Source organism: Vombatus ursinus, unplaced genomic scaffold (genome assembly GCF_900497805.2).
Source record: "Vombatus ursinus unplaced genomic scaffold, bare-nosed wombat genome assembly UNPS02014798.1, whole genome shotgun sequence".
NCBI classification, from domain to species: Eukaryota; Metazoa; Chordata; class Mammalia; order Diprotodontia; family Vombatidae; genus Vombatus; species Vombatus ursinus.
The window spans coordinates 8,327,682-8,350,783 of record NW_020954576.1 but is presented as its reverse complement, the minus strand read 5'-3'; the positions used below and the strand labels follow the sequence as shown (position 1 = coordinate 8,350,783).

General features: G+C 37.4%; 1 protein-coding gene and 1 pseudogene across 1 annotated transcript in view; one reads left to right on the top strand and one right to left on the bottom strand.

The window, feature by feature from the left end:
• The window catches only part of LOC114049970 (putative thiamine transporter SLC35F3), a 527,549-nt gene that overhangs the window by 470,940 nt on the left and 33,507 nt on the right, over nucleotides 1-23,102 (bottom strand). The gene's annotated exons all lie outside the window — the stretch shown is intronic.
• LOC114049971 lies at nucleotides 5,844-6,695 on the top strand (annotated as a pseudogene).

Below are 23,102 nucleotides of genomic sequence, written 5' to 3'. Positions count from 1 at the left end.
ACATTTATCATAGCTCCTCCAGGTAGTATCCTTGTCTTTGTGAAAACAATCATCTCTTGGAAACCTAGAATGCTAAAAAACAAATGATAGCTATTATTTACATAATGCTTTACAGTTTGCAAAGTCCTTTATATATGTTAATTCACTTGATCCTTACAAGAACCCTGTGAGGTAGGTATTATTAAAAATTATCCTAAATATGGTACAGAGAGGTTAAGTGATTTGTCCAAGGTCTTATAACTAAGTAATTATCTGAGCCTAGATATGAACTCAGATCTTCCTGATCCCAGGTCTATTGCCCTATCCCCTATGTGTGATAAAGTTGCAAGAAGGAAAATTTTAGCCTGAAATAAGGAAATATTTTAAAACAATGAGCTATCCATAAGTAGAATGAGCTGCCTCTGGAGTTAGTGGACTATAGGTCATTGGATGTCTTCAAGCAAAGGCTGAATGATCACTTAAGTATCAGGAGGAGGGATTCTTGATAAAGAACTAGTTTTATGATATGGCTTCATCCCTTCAACTCACATTCTGTGAATGAAGAGTAGCAACTATAGAACGAGACAATTTGCCTTATGTGCAGCTGCTGCAGACATCACTTTGGTGATTCATGATTTTGTTTAGTTTAGCTATTTGGGAGAAAAAAGAGGATCAAAGAAGGAAGAGGAGCCTTGCTTGGGGTGGATGAGATGGTGCTAACTGACACCTTAACTCTTGTTTCTGCTTTCTCTACCAAAGAGAATGATCTCTGCACTCAAAATGAAAGAACATGAGTTAACTGGGAGCTAGCTGATACCTCAAATTAGGAAGGAGATAGGAAGACAGCACCTAACTTCCCTTGATGAACTGATGTCTCTTGTCCATATAAACTACATTCTTGAGTCCCAAAAGAACTGCCAGATATGGTTGATGAGTTATTCTAATTAACATCTGAAATATCAATGCAAAGTTGGGAGAAGTTGAACAAAATGGAAGAAAGACAAATGTCTCAAAAAAAAAATAAGGGAAGAGGACAGAGTGTGCAGAACTATAAACCAATGAGTAAGACTTCATTATTTCTGGATTAATTCTAGAAGAGATCCGTTTTAAAGATGGTTGGCAAACATATAGAAAGGAAAGCGGTGATTACAAAGAGCTGGCCTGGCTCATTAAGAAGAGGTCATGCCATACTAACCTTATGTCTGTTTTTAGAAAGGATTACTAAGCTAGCAGATGAGGAGAATTCTGTGGATAGAATTTACCTAGATTTTAGCTAAGCCTTTGAGAAAGTACCTCATACTATTCTTGTGAAGGAGACTGAGAGATATGGAATTGACAAAAATAAACCAAATGGATTCCAAATTGATTAGGTAGCTGGATTCATGGAATCCACAGTTCAACGTCAATGTGGCAGGAGGTGTCTTGGGGAGTACCCTAGACTCTCTGTGCTTAGTCTTTTATTATTTAATATTTTTATTGATGACTTGAGTAAAGTCCCTGGATGGTGTAACCTGAGCAAATGTGGAGATGGCACAAACCTGAGAGGAAGAGCTGACACAAATGATGACTGAGTTAGAATCCAAAAGGCTCTTGATGGGCTGGAGCAGGGGTGTGGAACCTGCGGCTTCGAGACCACATGTGACCAGTCCACAGGTTCCCCACCCATGGTAGAGCATTGGGCTAAATCTACAACATGAAATTCAGTAGAGATAAGGGTAATATCTAACACTTTGCTACAAAAATCAGTGGTTAGATAGCCATATTGAGACAGATCTGTGGATTTTGATGATATGAATCAGCAGTGTGATATAGTAGCCAAAATAACTAATGGGCGTATTATTATTATTATCATTGTTATTATAAAACAATTTAAGGGAGGAAAAGGGAGATGATCATCCCACAGTGCTCTGTCCTCATGAGACTTTATCTGGAGTGTTGTTTCAGTTTAGGACCACCACAGTTTAAGAAGGACAGTGGGAAACTGGGGAGGAGCCATAGGAAGGTAACCAGGACATTGAAGGGCCTCAAGTCCTTGGGATCAGAGGATCAGAAGAATGAACTAGACATGTTAAACCTAGCAAAGAAAAGATTCAATGGGACTCTGATAGTTGTCTTCAAGTACCTGACTGACTATCACATAGAAAAAGTGAGTATACTTGTTCTTTTTGGCCATAGGGCAGAAATAGGAGCAACGGGTAGAAACTGCCAAAGGGCAAAATGAGGCAATAAAGATTTCCTAACAATAAAGTATAGAGGACTGGTTCTAGAGGTGGCAGGTTCCCATTTCTTGGAGGTCTTCAAGCAGAGTTTGGGACAACTTGTCAAGTAGGTTATCGTAGGGATTTCTTTCACGTATGGATTAGACTAGGTAGCCACTGAAGTCCTTTTCAACTGAGGGAATTGAGGGGATTAAGAAAGCAAAGGGTTAATTGTGAGAACTGAGTGAACCACACTGCCTCCATCTTGTGATTTAATTCTGGAACTAGCTTAGTTTCTACTTAATTACGGGTCTAGTCTAATTTCTGTCTCGTGAGAAAATGTTATTCAATTGTGGGAATTAGAAAAAAAAAACCTTATTGAGTTGTTTAAACCCACCCCCCCTGTGACTGGCAAATTGGACCACCTCTACCTAGACTCTTAACTAAAGTCCTAGGTTATGCTGACCAGAAACTCAAGCCAGATCCAAAGATTCCTGCAAGGAGTTTTCTCACAATTGTACTTCTCAAGCAACCAATATGTCTTATCTGAAAACTGGTCCCATACTGTCAATCAGTTATTGTTTCCATGTCCCCTTTATTGTTTACAGATACTTAAGGAGTGAGTCATCTCTTTTTTTCTGAATTCAGGGGATTGTATCTGTTTACTTTCCCCCTTCCAACTTGCAATTTTTCATCCAATTAGAAATCAGATTGCCTAATGTTGTATTGTTCCTTTTAATTACTTAATCTTATTTGATTGTTCTTAATGTACAAAAATCTGTCTCCCCCTGTATTCAGAGTCCAGCCCTAAGTTGAAGAAGGGGCCTGGTCCCAATATGTTGGGCAATTGGCATGCATTGCTTAATAAAATGATATGCTTGGAAGATCACACCTTTGTTTTCTTCAGTCATTTCATTTTCCACCTGCTACACTAGTCTCTCCAATTCTGTAATTCTGGAACCATAAGACCATAAAATGATTGATTTAGAGACTCAGTGAGGATCTCAAGCGGCAACTATGTGGCATAATAGATAGAGCACCAGGCTCAGGAAGACCTGAATTCAAATCCAGCTTCGGATAGTTACTACATGTGTGTTTCTGGGCAAGTAACTTAATCCTGTTTGCCTCAGTTTCCTCATCTGTAAAATGATCTGGAAAAGGAAATGGAAAACCACTCCAATATCTTTGCCAAAAAAAATCCAAATGGGATCACAAAGAGTTGGACACAACTGATACTACTAAACAGCAGCAAGACGATTTTAAAGGGTTCAATCTAATGCTCTTATTTTACAGCATAGGAAACTGAATCTTATAGAGGTTAAGTGACTTGTTCAAGGTCACATATGTAGGGACAGAAATAGGAAATGAACCTTATCTTCTGAAAATAGATCCAGTGATTTTTATTTGCTGTATCACACTGATCATTTAGGTCAACCACTCCATTTTCAGGAAATGAAAGTAAAGTACAGAGAGACTGAGGGGCTTTCCCAAAGTCAAAAAACTAATTCATAGTATAATCTCTCTAGAGCTGGAAGGACTCTGAGGCCATCAAGTCCAACCCCCTTATTTTAAAGAAAAGAAAGCTGAGGCCCAAGAAGATCATATGACTTTACCAAAGGTTGTACAAGTAACCTAGAATTAAAGGTAGGATTTGAACCTGGGACCTCTGACTCTGGAGGTAGTGTTCTTTCCATTATATCATACCAGTAATAAGTAGCCAGGAGTAGAACTTAATTTCTTTGTGCTCTAACCTAATGCTCTTTCCACTATACCTCAGTCACCAATGATGACATGTAAATCTTGGACAATAAAAAAGGCTAAACTTGGCTCTAAATGTTCACAGGGAGTCCTGAAAATATTTACAGATTGATATCAACATTAGACTTGGTGATTGTCTTCTGAAAAGCTCACCTTCACTTCCACATATCTTCAGTCTTTACCACATCACATCCTAGCTAAGTACCTTGGCAATAAGCATTTACTGCACTACACATACAGGGGAAAGGAAGAGTAAAACTCACCAACGTTCCTCAGCTTCCATACAAGTCATGGCCAGAAAAAGGAACTAAGATTTCCCAACTCTGAGCATTTGGCCTGGTGCCATATAGCATATTTATTATTTAAGTAGTTGTGGGTTTTCTGTAGCAGCTTTTCCTTGAAAAACTCAGGGAGCTACCCTGAGAACTTTTCAACCATAAACATTCCTCCTACGGATAAACAGGGGGAGTAGAGCAGCAAGAGAGAGAACAGGAGCCACAAACAGAGCTGGTCAATAGCACAGTACAGAGTGAATCCTGTAAGTCAGACTTGACTGAAGACCACGCTGCATTTCTGTGTGTGTGTGTGTGTGTGTGTGTGTGTGTGTGTGTGTGTGTGTGTATGAGAGTGAGCATGAGAGTGAGAGAGAGAGAGAGAGAGAGAGAGAGGAGGGAAGGAGAGAGGGAGAGAGAGGGTAAACTTTCTGTCCAAATGGCTTAATGTTACTTATACATGAACTCATCTAGAACTTAGTAATTGGGAACTGCAATTATGAAAGGGAGGAGCAAAAAAAAAAATAGAACCCTAAGCACAATTTTATAAATTTTGCTGTTATGGTATCTTGTTTCTGATAACTCTCAAGAAACATTGCATTTAGTAATGGATTGAAGTTTTGGTTTAGAGAGAATTTTGTTTACTCTTCTTTTTAAGTGAAGGGGGAAAAAAGATCCATAATGAAAACACTAAAAGACTTAGTCTGTGAAACTATAATTAAACTATTCTTAAACTGCAGAGTAACACAAGTTTTTCAGTTCTCTAGATGAAAATTTTATTAATACACAAAGTGTCCCTCTCCCACCTCCCTGCCCCTTTAGATTCAATTTTATCTACTTCTCTACACCAATGAAATCACAGGTCTGGACACCTTCACCACCACCCCACTACCCAAAAAAGAATGAAAAGAAATTCTTTAAATGAAAAGTCATGCGTGATTGTACATGTATAGCCTATATCAGATTGCTTGCTGTCTCAGGAAAGGGTGAGGGAAGGAGGGAGGAAGAAAAATTTGGAATTCAAAATATTACAAAAATGAATGTTGAAAGCTATCTTTACATGTAATTGAAAAAAATAAAATATTAAGTCCAAATAATAAGTAAATAAAAGGCACTAGAAAGCAAAAAAAAAAAAAGAGTCTCAATCTCTATAAATTTGGTGACTGAATGATTTTAGGCAAGCAATATTATCTCCATTTATCTCAGTTTACTAATCTGTAAAGGGGATAAAAATAGCACCCACATCCTTGGGTTGCTGTGAGAATCATAAGATTGCAAAGTGCTTAACACAAGACTTGGCATATGGTAAGTACAATGTAAATATTAATTATTCTTATTCCTTTAATTGGATGCTGTACTCAGTTTTAAATATGATTAATATAAAATGCTAAAGGTGGTAAAATGAATGATTTTTTAATGTTAGATAATTAGGAAATGCATTTGACTGATTTGATGTCATTTGACTAATAAATTTTGTTTCATGTTTTAAATTCATGATATTATGTAAGTGATTATTGTGTTTCTAAATTTTCTTGTAAATTCTTGGAAACCATTGTATAAGAAATGCTGTTAAGAGGATGATAAAATTGGCTCATTTAAAAAAAAAAAAGAAATTCTTTGTGCTCTAACAGCCAAGATGGCTGACTTTGAGGATCTAGTGTTGGATGAGAAGAAGGTGTGGATAGCTGCCAAGTTCATCACTCATGCTCCCCCAGAAGAATTTAATGAAGTGTTTAATGATGTCAAGTTACTACTTCACAATGACAATCTTCTCAGGAAAGGGGCAGCTCATGCATTCGCCCAGTATAATATGGATCAGTTCACTCCAGTGAAGATAGAAGGGTATGATGATCAGGTCTTAATTACAGAATATGGTGACCTAGGTAGTGGCGGATTTTTAGGACTAGGAAATAAAATTTCCCTTAAGTTTGATCACTTATGGAAAGAAACAAGTGATCCTTAACCTAAGGATACAGATGGAGTGTTGAAGTCATGGAGGAAATCCTGTGACAGTGCATTAAGGGCCTGTGTAAAAGATCATTATTCCAATGGCTTCTGTACTATTTATGCCAAAATTATAGAGGGGCAGAAGACTATTATTGCCTGTATTGAGAGCCACCAATTTCAGCCTAAAAACTTATGGAACGGTCATTGGAGATCAGAGTGGACGTTTACCATCACACTACCTACATCTCAGGTGGTTGGAGTGCTAAAGATTCCATTACTAGGAAGATGGCAACATTCAGTTGAATAGTCACAAAGACGTATAGGATTCAATCACCATTACTGATGATGTACAAACTACCAAGGAATTTATAAAAATCATAGAACATGCTGAAAATGAGTATCAAACCACAATTAGTGAGATCAGACAATGTCAGACACCACATTCAAGGCCTTGCTTCGGCAGCTTCCAGCCACCTACACCAAAATCAGCTGGAATAAGATACTCAGCTGCAAGATTGGCAAAGAAATGTAAAATGCTTAAGGCTGAATGTGTACATTTGTAATATGCAAAAAAAAGAAGAAAGGAAAGAAAAAAAGACTCAAAGTATGGTCTTATAAGTAAGTGGTTTATAAACAAGTATGGTATTTTGCTAGGGCTTTCAAAGTTAACAGGTTTTCTAGCCTCTTGGAATACTAATGAACCAATAGCATTGTCTTGATGGTTTTTTTCTGTGGTCCTGGCCATGTAACTTCCTATTGTCATTGTATCTACCTGTAAGAGTTTTTTTTTTTTAATTCAGTTATTTTTAACATTGAAAAAAGAAAGAGAAAGAGATATGTCCTGGAATTTATGTACTGTTTAGAAAATTTCCTAGCCGTGAAAGCCTTCTCACAAACAGGCAGGTAATGTTTTCAATATTCTCCCATCCTCATCCTTAATAACACTTCTGGTACACCATGGTTATTACTGATCAACCGATAGGTAAAGATGCTATGCTGCAAGATATATCTACAGGCATCCTTTCTCTTCTGACTGCTGATTGTGGCTTCACAGTATCCTGGTAGCTATAGATTTTTAAATATTTGGAATGGGGTTTTTAAGGTCCCTTTGGTAGAAGAAAATGGGGTTTTCTGGAAATTCCCATAATGGCCGGCTTCTCTGGGGAAAATCTGGGGGTTTTGTGTTGTTTAGTTTTTAATCCAAAGACTTGAACCACATTCCCTCCAAGTGAACTTGTTTGCTTTATTTCTTGTCTGAAAATTCCCTTCCCCCTAGTAACATGGTTGTTATAGGCATTTGCATTTTTAGAATATAGCTACTCCATTTTATATATATCTATATCTATCTATCTATCTATCTATCTATCTATCTATCTATCTATCTATATATATGCACACACACATATATTTAATATCCAAGAACTGCTGACACTGTCTGGATGTAGAAGAATAAATATTAAAACTTGAAAAATGCAGATGCCTAAGGAATAATGGGCATATTGTGCTTTAATGCTTTGTGGCAGGTGACTAGAGTTTGTACTGTAAGTGCATGAATCAGACAAGCACATAAATCACAAATAAAAACAAAAAAACATTTGCACCAAAGTGAGTAGAATAACTTCTAAGCAGTGTCTTTCTATTGTTACCTGTTTCTTAATGTCCTTAAAGGGAAAACTGGCAATTCACTCTAAATGATTTGTAAAACTTGTTTGATATTCTTCTTTAGTCCTGCCTGCCAAGAACTCATCGTAGACCCTCCAGGAGGGTGAGTGAAGGTATGTGTTCTGTAGCTCTCAAAACGCAGAGACACCATGGATTTTCTCTAACTAGTCATCAAAACTATGTATGGCAAATTCATTCTACGTTGTTTACACTTAGGTGACCAGGCCTTAACATGAAGTCATTTTTTTTTTTTAGGCAATTAGAGTTAAGTGACTTGCCCAGGGTCACACAGCTAGTAAGTGTCAAGTGTTTGGTCTGAGGCTTGGATTTGAACTCAGGTCCTCCTGACTTCAGGGCCAGCGCTCTATCCCCTGTGACACCTAGCTACTCTAAGGTAATTTTTTTTTTAAACCAAGTGCTGTCCTCTTATGTCCAAATACACATTGCAGAGGAGGATGTTTGTGTTTAAAGTGGCATTGTTTTTGTTCAGTAACATGGTTAAGCAAGAGTGTTTCCAAAGTGTCCTGTTACTTATGTAAACTTTTTTCCAAAGTAAAGTATATTTGTATTATTTGCTTTTCATATGATGATGATTTTCATCCATATCACAAAATCCTCTGTACCTACTAATGGAAATATAATGGTTTTGTTCTAAAAAAAAAAGTCACCACCCCACCATATACAGTTTCCGTGATAATATTCTTTCTGTCTGAATTCCATACCATCTGCTTTTTTTGTTGTTTAGTCGTTTTTCAGTCACATCCTACTCTCATGAGTCCATTTAGGGTTTTCTTGACAAAGATAGTGGAGTGATCATTCCTTCTCTTATTTTACAGATGAGGAAACTGAGGCAAATAGGGTCAAGTGACTTGTCCAAGGTCACACAGTTAGTAGTTGTCTGGGGCTGGATTTGAATTCATATCTTCCTGACTCCAGGGCCAGTAGTCTACCCACTGCGTCATCTAATTCAACATTTATTAAATGACTTAATTTTAAGAAAATTCATCCCTTCCTTTGAAGTCCAGATCAGGTACTACTTTTTTCATCAGTCCTCCCTCATCTCCTCTTCCTTTTCAATTTCTCATATCTTTCTGTTAAATAATTTAACTCAACCAAAGTTCATTAAGTGCATATTAATGGCAAAGTACCATATTAATAAGCACCTATGCCATCTTATTAACTGAATAAAAAAAACTAATGGTTAAAAAAGTTTGCCATATTCTATTTACATTCAATAACATATACACATCCATACCCCAAAGTTCAAAATCAACTTTGCATTTGTTTTGTAACTTATACCTCTTGACATCATAGAACAGATTTTATGAGGTAACCTACTACTTGAATGACTCACCAAATCCCACTGGTTTCAACAAAAATTAATTTGCACTTGTGAATGTTTGGTTTCTTACTTGATTCAGCATGATAAATGATACATAGGAAGTAACTAAGAATGAATATGTGACAATTGATCTGCAAGCATATATTAAGTGCCTACTATGTGTCAGATACCATGGTAGGTACTATGAATACAAAGACAAAAACAAAACAGTTATATGTTCCTCAAGGAGCTTATAGCCTATCTGGGAAGACAGCATGTACATACATAATACATACAGAATTAATATGCAATCAATTCAAGGGAGTTATGTACAAGGTATTTAGGGAGTGACTAGAGTCTCTACTTCATATTCTCAGCTAAACACATACACACACACACACCATTTCAGTAAATAGGTAGATAAAAGTACATAGGAAGGAAGGGAGGGCAGGGCTGGAACAAAGAAGGAAGGAAAGAAATTAGGGAAGGAAGAAAGGAAATAATACCATATACTGTTCTAAAGAGAAGGTCCTTGGCCCAAGGGAGGTACATTTCTAGATAAGGCTGTAAATTTCAATTATAGATGCCTGAGAAGGCATGGACAAACAGCTTAGTCACTTGCCTCAAAGGAAAGTTCTATTGATGAAATCTTTTGCTCTAATCCAAGACAAGGCTAGTTATATTTGATCTATAATTCCTTAGTACCTGTTCATTCTTTTCGGTGAAGGGCAATATGAAGACATCCAGTGTTAATACTTTTTATGTAAAAGGTAAGAAATGAAGTGTAATCATTAATCTCCTTTGGCTCCTCTAATACAAATAGCAGGTTCCCACCCTCCCTGCTCTCATGACATTAACTCCAGAAGTTTCCTCTTGGCTCTCTAGAGATTAGATCATAAAAATGGTCTCTCTCTTTTTTATTTATTTAATGGGTGACGACATTCTGAGATTGTTCTTTGAACTAGCTCCCTCTTGGGGGATCTAAGGACTCTCTGATTGGAATTACATTAATTTCACACGTCCTTGGAGTCAGTGCTTGGTCAACCAGGTCCCATATTCAAGGAGTTTACCATCTACAGGAAATTAAAACCCATGATTTGGGGTCTAGTTCTTTTACTTCTCCTAAAATGTCATATAGTGTTAAAATTCCCATGATTCATTTCTTCCACTCCCTATCTTGACAATTTCTTACTTCTTTTCTACTCTCTTTCCTTTTCCAGTTCTCTGCTTTTAATATCTTTTAAAGGTGGTTTATGTCCCCTGGCTCCTGTATACAAAAATGCAAAGGTCTCCTTAATTCTTAAAACAAAAAAATGTTCCATCAAACTATTTACTATGTCCAACTATTGTCTTTTCTCTTTTACCACCATATTTCATGAAAAAGTTTATCTACATAGAATCAGAGAATTTAAAAGTTGGGGACCCATCCAAGTGGACTAGTCTAAGCCATACCTGAGCAATAATCCACCTCTTTTACAACATCCGTAATATGTAGGTCCATCTTCTTCATCAAAGCTGCTAATGAAGGAGAACTCACTACTTCTTAGGGGACTCATTCTACTTTTGAATAGATGTAATTATTAGAAAGTCTTTCTTTGCAAAAGTGAGCCTAAATCTGCCTGTCTTCAATATCCGACCACTGCTGTCTCCTGTCTTCTTGCTCTATTTTCTCAAGCCAAGTAGAACTCTCCCATATGATAGCTCTTCAAACACTTGAAGAAAATTGTAACATTGCCCCTAAATCTTCTTTCCTCCAGGGCAAATTTCCACAGACCCTATAACTGATCCTCAGGTGGCATATTGTTTGTTCTTTTCATTATCCTGATTAGATGCTTCGGAATATGCTCTCACTTATCTATCTTTTCTAAAATGAGGTGTCCAGGACTAAACACAGTATTCCAGAAATAGAGTGGTAAGGGTTGAGATGTTTTTTAGTCATGTCTAACTCTTTGTGACACCATTTGGGGGTCTTCTTGGCAATGATACTAGAATGGTTTGCCATTTTCCTCTCCAATTCATTTTTACAGATGAGAAAATGAAGGCAAACAGGGTTATGTGACTCACCCAGGATCAAACAGCTAGTAAGTGTCTGAGGCAGGATTTGAACTCAGGAAGATGAATCTTCCCAACTCCAGGCCCAGTGTTTTAACTACTGCACCATCTAGCTGCCCAGTAATAAGTGTACAGTGAAACTATACCTGATAGCTTTTCTTTTGGATCAGTTAGGCAGTGAGGTGACTGTGTAGGTAAAGTTCTGAGTCTGGAGTCAGGAAGACTTGAATTCAATTCTGTCCTCAAACTCTTACTAGCTGTGTGATTCTGGGCAAGTCACCTAGCTTCAGTTTCCTTATCTGTAAAATGAGGGCAATAATAGCATATACCTCCCAGGATTGTTGTAATAAGATAATAGTTATAAAGCACTTGGCACAGTGCCTGGCACATAAGTGCCACATAAATGTTAGCTATCATTATTTTACTATTATTATGAGCCACTCTCAACTTTTTATAAATTGGCATTTATCCCAGCCACCATACAAAAACTGCTTTCTCAAAGATCCCTAATGACCCCCTCAGTGGCAAACCCAGTAGCTTTTTTTTTTTGGTTTAGTCTTCATTCCTTTGTACATCTTTATAGCACTAGACATCATTGAGCATTCTCTCTCTTGGCTTCAATGACACCACATTCTTCTTGTTCCTTTCTTGCCTTCTGCCCCATCCTTATCACATTTTCTGACTCTTTTGTTCCTCTGACCCTTAAGGTATGTGTCATTCATGGTTTTGTCCTTTATCCTCAGTTCTTTTCTTGTTTCTCTCTTCATCATTTCACATTGTGCCATACCCTGCCCAAGGCAGAGCTTTTTCTATGTCAGTGACTGGCAAATACATGTGGAGGTAGAGAGAGTGTGGTAAAGAGCAGAGAAATATAATCCTGAATCTGATGAAGCAATGTCTGAGTGAGAAGGCAAGTTTAAAGTACATTAAGAAACCAGGCCAGGTTGATGTCAGAATGCGTACGGGCAAAAACTGAAATAAGCAGGAAAATCAGTTGCCTGTTCAGAGATTTGGGCTGAAAAGTTTATACCATTTTTTTTCAACGACTGAAATTGTGATTTCATTGGTATAGGGAAATCCCAGAAAGGAAATATACTCTACCAATGTAGATTGGCTCCTGCTTTACAACTTATACTTGCAGACAGTTGCCTGCAACTGTTCCCAGATCCATACAACCAGTACGTATCAGACATGAGACTTTAAACCAAGGCCGTCTTTACTCTGAGGCCAGCTCTATCTGATATGGCACACTGCCAAACCAAGAACTCAAAATACATAAGAAGCTCAGCAACTAATTAAAATTTTTAAAAAGATACCTATAAAAAGATACATATATGTTTATATACACACATAGATGTGCAAGTATGTATACACATACACAATACACATGTGTGTAATGTGTGTGCATATATACACGTATGTGTATCTATTCTTATCCTCCGTCATCTTATGTTTTATGTATGTATATGCGAGATATATGTGTGTTATATAAATGTGTGTACATGTGTGTTTATATAGGTATACATACATACATACATACACACATACATACACACATACAACACAAGATAATAGCAGAGGATAAATATGACCCAGACCTGTAAGAATAGTCTCAGGAATGCTAAAAATCAGAGGTTAGTAAGGAAAGCTCAAGATAGCAAAAGGAATTTAGGGCTTGATTTCTTTCTTTTGTTCTTAGCTATATAGAGGAGAAGCAGCAGATAAAGGAAGGGATAGGAGTGATGTTTGGAGTAGATGAGGCAATACTAACCAGTTCTGGAGAGAGGGCAGAGTTGCTCATTTTTAAATTCACATCTCTTTTGAGAGAAACAGACAGACAGAGAGGGACACCCACACACACACACACACACAGAGAGACAGAGACAAAGACAGAGACTTTGGAATGAAAAGAACAGAATAAAAATGGCCCACAATGAATTGGTACCCAAGATGACCAGGGAGATGGTAAGAAAGCATCCTGCCAATCTGGAGGACTGCAATTTACTAAATCCAATGAACCATGTCATAGGGTACTACAAGGACTGGCAGATGACCACTGAACCAACAGAAGTTATCTTGGAAATGTCACGGAAAACAGAAGAGATAATCATAGGAGCGAGAAGGGATGAATGTTCAGATACACAAAAAAGGGAAGAGAATGGAGCCTATAAAGTTTAAGCCACTGAGTTTACCTTTGATTCCAGACTAAACTCAAGAATATTGAAGGGATGGTTTATTTATAAAACACTTTAAGGATTGCAAAGCACTTTTTATATGTTATCTCATCCTCACACTAACCCCAGATGTTGGGCACTATTATTATTCCCTTTTTACATATGAGGAAACTGAGACAGAAAGAAATTAAATGATTTACCAGGGTTTGCACAGCTACTAAGTAAAATTTTGCTAAACTCCAAATCCATTGCTAGACACAATGTTTCTTAGAGTTATCACAAATGAGACACCAGAACTGCAGAATTTATAACTGTATTTGAGGATCATTTTTTTCTCCTCCCTGTTGCCTCTGTCTCTGTTTGTCTGTCTGAATCTCTCTCTCTCTCTCTCTCACTCTCATGCTCACTCTCATACACACACACACACACACACAGAAATGCAGCGTGGTCTTCAGTCAAGTTTGACTTACAGGATTCACTCTGTACTGTGCTATTGACCAGCTCTGTTTGTGGCTCCTGTTCTCTCTCTTGCTGCTCTACTCCCCCTGTTTATCCGTAGGAGGAATGTTTATGGTTGAAAAGTTCTCAGGGTAGCTCCCTGAGTTTTTCAAGGAAAAGCTGCTACAGAAAACCCACAACTACTTAATAAATATATAATGTGGCACCAAGCCAATGCTCTAAGTCAGGAAGCTTTAGTTCCATTTTCTTGCTGTGACTTGCAAGGAAACTGAGGACAAGCTGGTGAGCTTCACTCGTCCTTTCTTTGTATATCTACTGCAGTTATTACTTTTCATCAAGGTACTTAGCTAGGATGTGATGTGATAAAGATTGGAGTTACGTCAAGCTTTTCAGAAGAAAGACTCCATATATAGTGTTAATATCAATCTATGTGCATTTTCAAGACTTCCTGTGAACCTTTAGAGCTAAATTTAGCTTGGTTTCTTATCCAAGACTTATATATCACCATTGGTTATCTAGAGAGGAACTAGAGATCTAAAGGCGTATAGTGGAAAGAGCATTAGGCTAGGACTCAAAGGGAATAAGTTCTGAATGCATTTGATTTATTATTGTCCCACCTACTACCTTGTGAGGCAGGTGCTATTATTGTTCTCATTTTGCAGATGAATAAACTGAGTGTGAGAGAGGTTATGTGACTTACCCAAGGTCATATAGCTACTAAGTGTTGGAGACAGGATTTAAACTCATCTTACTGACTGTAAGTCCAACACTCTATCCACCTAACTGCCTTAATTAACATTTAGAAAAGGAAGCAATCCCGAAGAGTGAATCTAGCTTTGCCAAGAACAGGGCATGCCAGACTTAGCTCATTTCCTTTTTTAAAAAATAGGGTTCTTAAACCGGTATATTAAGAGAATGAAGTGGACATAATTCAGTAAAGCATTTCATCTAGTCCCTCATTGCTGTTTCTATGGCAAAGATGGAGAGGTGTGTGCCAGACGAAAATACAATTAGACAGATCTGAATCTGCTTGAATCGGTAGACCCAAAGAATAGTCATTAATGGTTCAATGTTAACTTGGAAAGAAATATCCAGTGGAATTGTTAAAGTTCAGATCAAGACCCAGTAATATACTATATGTCAGTCATCCAAAGATTAGCCTGTTTGGAAAGGAAATCAAAAGTGATGAATATTTTTAGCTGCAAAAGCTCATAAAGACCATGTACTAAGGCAGGGAGAGGGTATCAAGTAGCCTCAGAGGAGGGAGTAACCACACTGATGAAAATACTGAGTCTTGAAATATTCAAGCATTTATTTAATATGTTACTCATTGTACATATTTATAATACATATCATTCATTCAACATAGATTTACTTTTTATTATTTATCTTTGAGAATATAATTATAATGTGAACATTTAATTTGTTAAAAACTAGCTTTCTTAAGGTTACTGATGTTCCCTCCCATAAAAGGCACCACAACAGTTACAGGGGAAACAACAAGGGATTAGGGGAAGCTGGCGCCAATTTTACTGTCTGATAAAAATCTTGGCAGGCAGATTGATTTATGTTAGCTCTCCTGCAAGGTTGGTTTGCTCTGCCTGACACTACACTGTATTTTCCATAGTTTCTAATGACTTTGAGAAAAAGTAAGAATTTTCTTTCCATGGCTGTCACTAACTCTTGGCTGGGTGCATAAATAGATGAATGAATACAAAAGCATTTATTAAACACTTACTATGTGCTAAGCCTGTGTTTAACCTATGGCTACAACAGAAAAAAAGCAAGATAGATTTTGTTTTCTAGGAGCTCTCATGTTCTAACAGGAGACAACACATACAGGAGGTTTCAGCTGTAAGTTAGACGGAAAGGTCCCAAGGTCTTTAGGGAATAGAGAAAAAGTGAGAAAAGTATGGTTTACATGGAGGGCCAGGAGGCAGCACTCAATGCAACTAGGGCTGTAATAACTAAAAATGTCCTGCGGACCACAATCAGTTTAATGAAATAATATAAATATATTTCCCAGGTATGTTGAGAGCATTTTAGAACTTACATTAGGGCCTAGGTCACCTTAGTGCTGATTCCTGATGGTGTTCTTGGTGAGATAATCTTCCTCAATTTATTAAACATTTATTAAGCTTTTCTGCTAAGCTCAAGGTACTGTGACAAATACTAAGGGTGCAAAGACAAAACCAAAACACTCCATACCCTTGGGGATCTTAAATTCTAGATTGGGGGAGGAGGCATCACAGCAACATAGACTTAGGGCTAGATAGGACCCTATAGGCCATCAAATCCAACCCTCTTATTTTATAGGTGAGGATGTATAAAAAGCTCAAGTGACATAGTTTCTGGGTAATTGATCATTTTATTCATTATTGTTAGTGAATAATTAATAAAAGGGGTCAATGGCATTCTTGAATGCCAAAGAGAGATCATGATGGTTTCTTGACACTTAAATGCTCTTGGAATAGTGGGTGTTCCCAATGGCTGGAAATAAACTCTGGTTAACAATTAATGAGGAGAATGAATATTATGATGAGAGGTGGACCTATTCTAATGAGGGGCTGGGAGCCTTGACTTTGATTATGTTTCTCATAAAGAAAGATTATGTCAAGCCACACCACCCCCAGCCTGGGCAATCTAGACAAAAGATTTACTCCCTACCCAAGCCTGAATAGAACAAAATAGGCTGGAATTCACCTTAGATTGAATTCTTTGTAAGGTTCTCTAGTTGGGTGGGATCTCCTAACCAGGACTGAAAAGCATGTAAAGGGATTTGGGCAATCTCATCCACCAACAATGTCCTTCAAAAGACTGAAAAACTGGGGCAGCTAGGTGGCACAGTGGATAGAGCACTGGCCCTAGATTCAGGAGGACCTGAGTTCAAATCCGCCTCAGACACGTAACACTTACTAGCTGTGTGACCCTGGGCAAATCACTTAACCCAAAAAAACCTAACCCAAAAAAAGCCTAACTAAAAAAAAAAAAAGACTAAAAAACCTATAGGTTTCTGGCTTCTGAATGAGGAAATAGGAAGGGAAACAATTCTGGTCCTAATTCAATAATCCATTATTGATATGAGAGAAATAATAATTTCTCTCAAAGTTCAGTGACTTTCCCAGGGTCACATAGCTAGTATGTGTCTGAAACCCAATTTGAACCCAGACCTTCCTGATTCCAAGTTCAATTCCCTATCCACTACAGCCACATTGTCTCAATTAACATGGATAAGTAAACACAAACTACATAAAATGTAATAGATTATAATTTCAAGAGGGAGAGATACTATCCAGTGTGTGGAGTTTAGGGAGATCGGGAGATCAAGAAAGACCTGAGCTATGCTTTGAAGGAAGCATTATTTATATATGCTGGTTATTTTTATGCCATATTTCATTTTCCAAATCTGTTTCTCTCCAGGTTGATTAGAGAATTTTCACTTGGAAGAACTAGAACCATTGTTTTTAACCTTAAACTGACACCAAAGAGCCAATGTTAATAAAAGCTATAATGAGTAGTTTTCTTACAGCTGGACAGAAGCATTAGGGAGAGACCAGATGTGGGCCATGTCTTTGCTTAAACTAAGACTGATATTATTTTCATACTTTATCAATGGAAACCTTTGTTGGGAGACCTTGGACAAACCTCTCAATTTCTCCATTAAAAATGGGCTTCTAAAGAGATCATCTGCTTTTAGCTTAGTCACCAACACAGGTAAATTGTATTACAATCTCAAAGTCTGAGACCAAATAGCACAGTAGCCTTGATACTAAGCAGGTAGATAAAAATCTATGCTTTCCTGAGCAAACATTCCCAATCTCAAATTAACTAGCTAGAGTCTGTGCACTTCCTAATGTACCTTTCTTGTTCTCAGGGAATAATTTAGACTATAGAGATTGAGTTGAATTATTTAAAGCAGCATCCCATTGATGCATTCAATACTTTATGAAATCAGAATGTTGAAGAAATCCTAATAATGGCAACACAAAGTCAAAGGGCCTGGAGAGAAGTCAAAGACATAAGATACGTGAAATGGCCTGACTCTGATATGGGGCATATCTACCACCAGGCCCAAGTGAAGCCACTTAGCAGAGGATCTAGGACAACATCCTCATCACTATTTAAAGTTCAATCTTATCACTATTTAAAGTACAAGTACAAGGTCCACTCTTAGCTTTTTCAAATGTAAAGCATTTCAGCTGTGCAAGTTAAGGTCTGTTCCATTAAGAGGCCTAGTGGGTTTAGGGGAACTCATCCAATACAGCCACCAAAAAGCAGCATGCCTACCTTCTGAATAAACAGACTGGATGATGGAAAAAAACGAGACACGCTCTAGACCAGTGGTGTCAAATACAGATAGAAATCACCATTTTTAAAAAATTGTTCAGTCATTTCAGTCATGTCTGATTCTCCATGACCCCATTTGGGATTTTCTTGGCAAAGCTACTGAAATGGTTTGCCATTGTCTTCTCCAGGTCATTTTACAGATGAGGTTACTTAGAAAACCAAAATTAACATTGTCTATGTTGTATCGTATTTTTATTCATTTTGTTAAACATTTCCCAATTACATTTTAATCTGATTCTGGCCACACTAGGGAGTTTTGTGGGTAGCCAAGACTTTGACACCTCTGTAGTATTCCTCAACTGCTGTTTCTACCAGCTGACTTCAGAATACAGCAAAACTTTATCAACCTGTGAAAGTTTGATGACCCAAGGTTCTTGTATCTAATAACCTATAAACTTAACCCCCCCCCCCCCTTTCTCTCTGCATCCTATCAATTCCAGTCCTGGCTTCCTCCTTCTCCCAGCTCCCATTCCCAGGAGTTGAAGATGTAAAGGGCATGGGACTATACTCAAGATTCAATCCATCAAAGGGCATTTAGCTATCTCACCAGTCCACATGAGAGTTTAGTTTGGAAAACACTGCTCTAGAAGTTTGGGAACATTGTGCAAACCTAATATCTATCCACCTACCTTTGTGTGCAAGATGTTCAGCTTTACATGAACGGTGATTAATTACTTGTTTCTTCCATGTAATTATCAAATGCTGTCTCACCACTGAAATGTTTAATGGTTTTACCCATTCAAGGTAAGGCACAGCTAAGGTACAGAACAAAAAGTTACAACATGGACTCCAATATTTCCCAAGTGACTAAAGAACCCAATATATCACTTTGCTTAGGGTCAACTCTAAATTAAGTAAATCTTCCTACATGATTACAAGGATGATTCTGCTGTGCCTTTGTCAGCCTTCTCCCTTAAAAAGTAAAATGAAGAGGTACCATGGAGTCCCACTTACCCCAAACTATGACCCAACAGGCTTGCTGCTGGACCAGAAATTCTCAGCTTCATCACTTATTTGGGGGAGTCAGGTTAGTATATTATTTCTAGAAGGTTAATTTTAAAAATATATCTGAGAGGGTTAAGACAGTAACACATTATCATTTATTAACACAAATTGGTTTATCAAAGGTTTCCTATGACCTGGAAAAAAGCAGGGTGCTTAGGGTTTGGGATAGTGGATGGGTAAATTTTAATTGGATACTGGAGTATTCATTGGGGTCACTTAGCCTGGGAGAGACACTAAAATGGGGGCCTTAGGCAGTGTATGGAAAATATGAGGGCAATGGGTCCCCAGAGTCATCTGATAGAGGAGTCCAGAAATGAAGAAGGAGATACTAAAAAGGGAAAGAAGAAGGCTGTAATGATAAACTTAATCCATTTCACAATTTTGCTTAGGGCCAGCCATTCCTGTACCCCACTTCTATAAAAGCACTTAATTTACTGTAACTAATGTCAGTATAACTCCTCTAACCATTGTCTCGCCACATTTATTTTACTTCCTGCCCACTGCCAATACCAAGTAATATTGCCATGAGACTGGATATTGTAACAAACACCCAGCCTGCAGACACAAATTGGATTTAAGGTTTTGTGAGACTGCCTTCTGAATTTTTCAATTCTCATTATGACCATCCCTCTCCCTGGATTATTGATCTAGTTGATTTGCTTACCCATAAGGAGATAAGCAATTTTGGACAATTTTTTAAATTGGGGCAACATATGCCGTTCTCCTACACTGTTTCATCTTTCCTGTTCTCAACAATCTTTCACTATCAGTGAAAAATGTCTCTGCAACCACAGCTGCCAATATTGTTTCATTACCATGACGATGTAGTTCATCTGGGCTGACCGACTTGAATTCACCAAGAGAAGTTAGGTGCTACTCTTAGTACCGCTCTCTTCAGGTAACACTATTAGCCATTTTTGTTCTATCCTTTCCTGTCTCAATATCCTTGGCAAGAGAATACAGAAATAGAATGGGAACTAAGCAGCTCTGCCCCCTCTCTGATTTGAGGTGTTGCTTCCCCTACCCTAAACAGGACTATCCCTTCTTTGACCTTCTTCTTTCCTCTAGGACAGCTCTAAAGAAATGATCCTTGTGGCTGTTCTTGGCTTTCCTTAATAGCATCAGCTTATTTTGAGCATTAAAACTCTTTCATAGTAAGTACTGTGCCATGTGTTTATAGGCATCCTCTGTTACCTGCCCTTGCTTTCCATTTTCTGTTCAAATATTTTTAAAGCTTAAGTTGGTGGATAAGTCCCCAGTACATTCATATTGTTTTTTTAAGTCATCTTCCCATTTTCCTCATCAGAACTGTTTCCTTTTTGTTTTCATGTATTTACTTATTTATTTAATTTTTAACTTATGGAACAAAACAACCATTTCCATAATATAGTATAATAAAAAAAAGATGATTGCACATGAAACTGCAGATCTATGATGAATAACTTGCTATTCCTTTTAAATATATATATATATAAATTATCATGTAAATTTCTCTTTTTCTTTTGTTTTCTTCCCTCCTCCTCATCCCCCACCTTAGGGATGTCTACCATTACACACAAATATATATATATACATATATATGTATATGTATGTAAAATTATTCTATTCATACTTCTATTTATCAGTTCTTCCTCCAAATGCGGATGGTGTCTACCTTCATATGTCCTTTGGAGTTAATTTGGGTATTTATAACAGTCAAAATCTGTTCTTAAAGAAATATTATTGTTACTGTATACAACTTTTTCTTGGTTCTGCTCATTTCACTCTTCATTATTTTGTGGAGGTCTCTCCATGCTTTTCTAAAATCATTGAGCTCATCATTTCTTATAGCAGAGTAATATTCCATCATGAACATGTACCACAATTTGTTTAGCCATTCCACAATTGACAGGCATCCCTGCAATTTTTACTTCTTTACCACCACAAAGAGAGCTGTTACAAATATTTTAGAACATACAGGTTCTTTTTCTTTTTCCCTAATCATATTTGGAAATAGACCTAGTAATGGTATTGCTGGGTCAAAAGGTATAGGCAGTTTTATAACTCTTTGGACATAATTCCAGATTGCTCTCCAAAATGGTTGGATCAGTTCACAATTCCACCAACAATGAATTAATGCCCCAATTTTTCCACATCCCCTCCAACATTTGTCGCCTTTTGGTTTTCAAAATTTTATTCTTGAGAGTGTCTGTACTTAATGAGCTAATTTCAATTGTAGAATTTATGTCAGTGGGACTTTCTGAAACTTTTAAAATCTACTCTCTCCAAATCTAGGGTGCATATCAAACCATTTCCAGCTTTCTTTTCACTCAGGGTTTGTACCCTAGGAGGGAGTGATCACTTTCCCACAAAGTTCCCATGATTTCACATGAGCAACCAGTAATTTCCCTGTTAATGAGAATGAGAAAGTGAATACAATTTCTCTTTGTTGGTTCCTCTACATTTTTGAAAGACAAAATTATTATTAAGACAAGGCAAGAAAAAAAGTATCATTAAGACAAAGGAAGAAGTTGGTAGTTAGTCTTCTTTTAAAAGCATTTATTAAATATTTCCTATGTGCCAGGCACTGTGATAAGTGCCTTACAAATATTTCATTTGATCCTTACAATGACCCTGAGAGGCAGATGTTATTATTATCCCCATTTATTTTACATTTGAGGTGAGTGAGGCAGACAGAGGTTAAGTGACTTGCCCAGGGTCAGACAGTTACTAGTCTGAGGCTAGATTTGAATTCAGGGCAACTTGACTCCAGGTCCACTATTCTATCCATTGTGCCACCTAGTTGAGCATTGGGAAAAGAGAAAGTTCCAAGTATATTTCTAAATAATTTTAGTCTTCCTTCACTACTTTATTATGGCTTTCTGCCAGGTTTGTGATCAGTTTCTTGGACTCCTCATTTATACCCTCTTTTTGTCTAGTTAATCTGTAGTATATTCTTAATGACAGAAAAAAAAAGAAAATTGCTTTTATTCCCCCCTCCTATGATCTCCCAAAATCTTACTACTGTGCATATCTCCTATGCTTCCTGGATTTTTTCATGAATATACAATATGATCCATTTAACTACCATATTTATTTTGAATGTGGTATACACATTTGGAGCCATATTCTTGTCAGATTTTTTTCATCCCAGCAAATCTCAATGATTCCATGAGATCAGTCTGCCTTTTTTGCATTAAGACCTCTAGTTCATCTTGCAGGTTGCCTAAACTTTGGAGATTTTTATATAGATACGCTAAGGATTTTACTACTGGCTCTTGTCCTATTGAATAAGTCACCAAACCTTGCTGAGTCTCAGTTTCCTCATCTGTAAAATAGGAGGATTGGACTGGACAGCCTCTGAGGTCTGCCGGCTCTAAATACTATGATCCTATGATCTTTTCTTAGATTTTTGTCTCCTGTAGATCTCTGGATATCTTTTGTATGCAGGACTCATAAGTTCAAATCCAGTGTTCTTTCTATTATACCAGTGTGCCTCACAGTATTTATCCATCCATCCAACAAACATATATTAAGTTCCCACTATGTGCAGAGCACTGTGCTAGGTTTTGGTTGAGGTACAAAGTTTAGTTGAAACATGTTTTCCACCTTCATGGAGTTTACAGCCTGGTAGAGAGAAATGAAATAGACACATGCAGCCGTAAAATACATACTACACCTGGATAAATGCTTCTGCCAGCTCCCAAAGAAGATGTATGTGCACTCAACCTAAGATTCCTGAATTCATAGGTGGAAAGAGGGTTACATTTCAGCTTCAACTAAAAGAATACAAAATTACACACACACACACACACACACACACACACACGTGCACACAGAAACGAACAAGTTCTGTCAATAAAACCGAAGTTTTTACTTGACCTCTGCATCCTGAGAAAATAAGCTGCAGCCTCAAGCCTTTATCCCTTTTGCTAGCAAAAATAGAAAA